This window comes from Ceratosolen solmsi, unplaced genomic scaffold, assembly GCF_000503995.2.
Source record: "Ceratosolen solmsi marchali unplaced genomic scaffold, CerSol_1.0 scaffold35, whole genome shotgun sequence".
Lineage (NCBI taxonomy): Eukaryota > Metazoa > Arthropoda > Insecta > Hymenoptera > Agaonidae > Ceratosolen > Ceratosolen solmsi.
Window position 1 is genome coordinate 4,540,401 of NW_011948423.1, and position 4,985 is coordinate 4,545,385.

The window sequence follows — 4,985 nt, forward strand, 5'->3', positions numbered from 1 at the left end:
GATTTTTTTTCTTTTTTGATCGCATGAAGGTGTCTGTTATAATAGTTATAAAAATATAAATAATATGACAAGTTTTTATTGCAAAATCTTTTTATAATTTTTTTTTTTTTTTTTTTTTTTTTTTTTTTTTTTTTTTTATGAAAAGAAGTTTGCTTGGAAGGAAAAGTAGATGATTAAAAACGAGAAGTACTGCTATATAAATTATGAAAAGTAGCTGAAAAATAGCAAAGTTATTGTTATAGTCCATGCATAAATATAAGCTGGGACTTTGATTAAAAATTGATGCTGCTGTGCATTACTACTGTGCGCAATAAAAAAAAAAACATCTATTGCTGTTTTCAATCGTCACACATACAAAGTTCGTTAAATTAAAATTCTAGCATTTCGAAATGTTTTAAACTATATTCTAAATACATTACTTTAATTGATTAATTGACAAACATACTAACTATGGTACATGTCGATGCAATCAAAAACATTTTATTTCTTCAAATAGAATATCTTCGAAATGCTTCGATTCCCATACTCTTGCACAGAAATTTATGTTTTGTATATAACGTTAATTAGAGCACGTGAAAGTACTTAAAAAAGAAATAGACAAAGATACTATACAAAGGAAGAGAGCGGAAATACAAAAACATACTGGAAAAGGTGATGCATCAGACGATTCAAAAAGACATGAATAAATCAGATTTTATTCATATTTCTGATCTAATCTAGCTGAATATATAAAAGCATTATTAATTTATTCTGGTTCCAAATACTTTGTACGATAGATAACTGCTATATTAGTACGAAGAAGTTGAAAAATTACTCAACCTGTACTATATTTCAAAATAAAAACAAATCTATTAATATAATTAATCATTGTTATAAGATATTTTATGCAATCTCATACAACCATTAATACGCGTAAGTGTCAAAGCACTAGAAAAGTAGAAACTAAAGAATGAAAAGATATTTCTCCGTAAACATATCATTAATTTCCTTTCTAAAAATTTATCCAATATTTATTTCTGAATCAGAAAGACGATAATTTCAATTATGAAAAATAACACGATTATAATCAATTCAAATATTTTCTTGTATTTAAATCCTTTTTATTTGAAAATTTCTTACATAATCGACAACTTGAAGTATAATATGTAATAGCTTTTTATAAGGTCTATTGTGGGGGAAAATAATGGGATATATCGTGACTAAAGTTAATTAGTAATACGGCGTAAGAAATGAAATTAACATTATGACAAATGCATAGCATTTTAATATATTACCTTAAATTATTGTACGGTTTCAATTGACTTTAAGACCATTTAAACATAAAATTACAGAAATGCTTCATGTAATTTTTACGCGGTTAAAAATGCCGGTATGGAGAACCCAAGATAAACAATTTTAAAAATATTAAAAGTAATCAGTAAAGGCTTGGTTTGTATTATGCTGTACATTTATACATGCGCACGCATATAAATACACACAAACACACACACACACACACACACACACACACACACATACACAATTCTATTTAATTAATGGATAAATTATAAGTTACATTGGTTTTAATGTAACTTGGTAAAAATATTGCTTAGATATAATCAATTAACCAAGTGCTCGCTGACATACTATTCGATATAGCTTAAACAATTTCTTTTCGAGGCTCTTACTTTAAATATTAAGAAATTCATAACTATATGATTATATAAAATTTAACCTACAACAATAAGTACAGTAATAGACGATAATCACCGTAGCATGCGTATCAATCCTTTTTCTTATAAATGAAGTATAAAGGATTCGTGGAAGAAAGCAGGATAATCATGTTTCGATTCGCTAGATTTATGAAAGTTATACAATTAATTTAACTGCGCATTGCTATTCGAAACTATGAAAATTAAATCACCTTTTCGTTGCAGCACAACCACGTAACTCACTGTTTAAATCTTCTTTAACCAATGTAACGGCCCCCTTGGACCAAATATGCAAATAGTCTGAGTTGGTATTTAAAGTATCGTTTAAAGAAACGAGACCGATGATGGAGCAAAAGAAACGCTGAATCGTACTCGCGCTAGAATAGAAGTGGATCAGGAGCAATGTCGAGGAATCCCCAGTCCAGTTAAATGGAGAAGGAATAATTGAAAAGTGCGGTATTATAATGGGGCGGGAGGTCATTTCATTTCGACGGTAAAATACGCGGGTGTTCGAGCTCGACTCCAGACAGCGGTAATTCAAAAATAAGATGGAAGAAGGCGTAGAGGAAGAGGAGAAGAAAGAGTAGAATGAAAGAGGAGGAGGAGGTGAAGGAGAATGAGGAGAGCGCATGGAGAGCCGCGAAAGGCCTTGACCCGTAGGCGGCGCAACGTATATATACTGCAATCCTATATTCAAGCGCGCAAAGAGAATCCCGGCTACCTATACAACTAGGTACTTCCCCCTCCTCCTTCTCCTCCTCCTCCTCCTCCTCTCCCCGCCCCTCCACAGTCACCAACCACTCCACCTTCTCACATGGTCTCTGTCTCTCTCACCATCGCCGGCGTTCCAAGACTCGATTCCTCACTCCTTCTCCTCCTCCTCCGCCGCCTCCCGGCCGATGGCACTCTCGGTCTGTCTTGCTCGCTCTTGCGCTGCCGGATGGTCGAAGTCAAAGGACGCGCGGCCACAACTGCTGAATCAGCCGGCGAGGAATGCCAGAACCGTTGTTCGTACGGTCTTGGAGAAGCGAGCGCGGGCTGCCGCATAGCAGCGAAGGCGCAACTTTATCCGTGGCTCTCCTCCGCTAATAATCGGGTCATTGCACAAGCCCCGGAAAGCGGCTTTTGGCATTAACGCTCCGGCGCTTTTTCGGTACTTCCTTATACTGGCGAGTCCATGGCTAGGAGATGGTGGGGAGCGCGAGGTGGAAGAAAGTCCCGCGCTATCTCCTCGTCTCCTCTCTTTCATCCTAATGAGAGCTACAGACAAGCGCGCAAGCACAAACTCCCCGATCTTACCCCCGTCCCAACCCCCAGTTTTCTTCGCCGGTTTATGCCTCACCAAATCGCGATACTTTATGAAGTTGTAAATATTAAAAAGGCTATTGGGACAGTGATTATGCACATGCAGCCGCCAGCGTTTTTCGTGTCTTTTGAATCCAATCGCTATGGGGTATGCGTGCGACCGCAAGTTAAACTTCTGCTTTCCCATCTCCCCCCCCCCCTCTCTCTCTCTTCCTCGACACACAAGCGGTGATTTTCATTTTTCTTTATCCGCGACTTGTATCTATCGGCTTATTATGTACACCTATACCATTATTAATGAACGGTTATAAGATCGTGAATGCCGTGGAAAAGGTTGATGAGCTCTTGCGTGAATGATTTTGAAAGTGGCCGACACGATCTCGACCTTTTTTCTCATCATTTTTTTTCCTTTTTCTTTTTTCTTTTTTCTTTTTCTCTTTTTCTCTTTTTCTCTTTTTCTCTTTATGCTTTTCCTTTTTCTTTTCGGCTTTAATTTGAATTTCGGACATTTGTTCGCAACAAACACGTATATTTATGGGCCGACAGTTCGCCTTATCGTGTCACTAAAATTATAAACTATCGAAAGCAGCACTGTTAGTATTTGAAAAGATTGTTATAAGCAAAGAATCAATAATCTTCGCTTGAAACTCAACCGCATTATGTAATTACTTAAACGCATAGAACAGATCGAATTGCATTAATCATTTCAAAATACTCTCACGACACGTATTCAGCTTATAAATGCTCACCTAAATAGCCTAAATAAAAGAATTTAAAGTTTAAAGTCGCTGGAATTCATAGCAAGATTTAATAATACAGTGTGCATTTATGATTGCCAAATGTTTACAAAAAAATAAGAGAAAGCAGCACATATATTTGAATAATTTTAGGTTGAAAATGCAGCGAATTACTCTACACTGGGACTTTCTCCGCAGTAAAATAAATTTTTATTGTTCTAAAGTAATGATCATTATTGGCCATAATTATCACATTTATTGTTCGAAAATGAGCAAACATTATCACATTTATATAATGCAATAGCGCAAGGCTGACGCATTCTTTTACCATATAATGATCGATCATAGAAAAAGTATTCGTTCGAAATCCATCGGCCTTATCATCCAGAAACAATGCGGTGCATTAGCTGGCTTCGCTCATTGAAACGGGACGCTATATCCCCCCCCCGCCCTCCCTGCCGCTACCACCATCATCACCCGTACCCCGAGCACACCTCCCCCGGAAGGGAGCGAATTCTGCCAATCGGGACTCTATCTGTAAGCGCAAACTCGTCGAAAAGTCGAGTATCCCGAGGGCCGTGCTGATGCACCAAAAGTGATTCCATGATTTCATAGAAGGAAGGGGCGCGGTATGTCGTAACTAGCGCGCTCGTTATCAATCAATTGGCCGTTCGTTGTCGGAAGTGATCGGCTTTCGTATAGGATCCCCCTCCCTCCCGGCCACGGCTCAATAACCGCTCATCGCTGCTTTTTCGCGTCTTCGGGTACCACGACGAGCAGCAGCCATCGCGGGCTTTTATGTAAGTTAGTCCCGCGCGACTTCCTGCTCTCGTGGGCCGAGCACGAAAATGCATGGATGTACCCCGCGTGCGCGCGCGCGCACACACACACGCGCACTTGCACGTAACTGTCAGCGATAAAGCCGTCGAAGGCGAATGCCGGCGCTCGTTTGGCTCGTTCGCTTTTTACGCTTGTTTTTCATCGCTTCTTTTTTCCCTCTCGTTTTCCTCATCTAATCTCGCCTCGCTTGATCGCGCGCCGCGTATTTTTCGAGCACAATTGTACAAGTACGTATGTGTGTAGCGAGTGAAAGATCTCGAATGCAGCGCGCGGGAGGGGGACAAAGACAGATGGAATTTGCTCGATTAATTAGAATATTGAAGTGCAGGGAGGATCGATGTCTTCGGTTTGGTATTAGCGGCCATGTTGTTTCGAATTCATGTTTTAATTGTGTCGAAGCAATCGCATACAT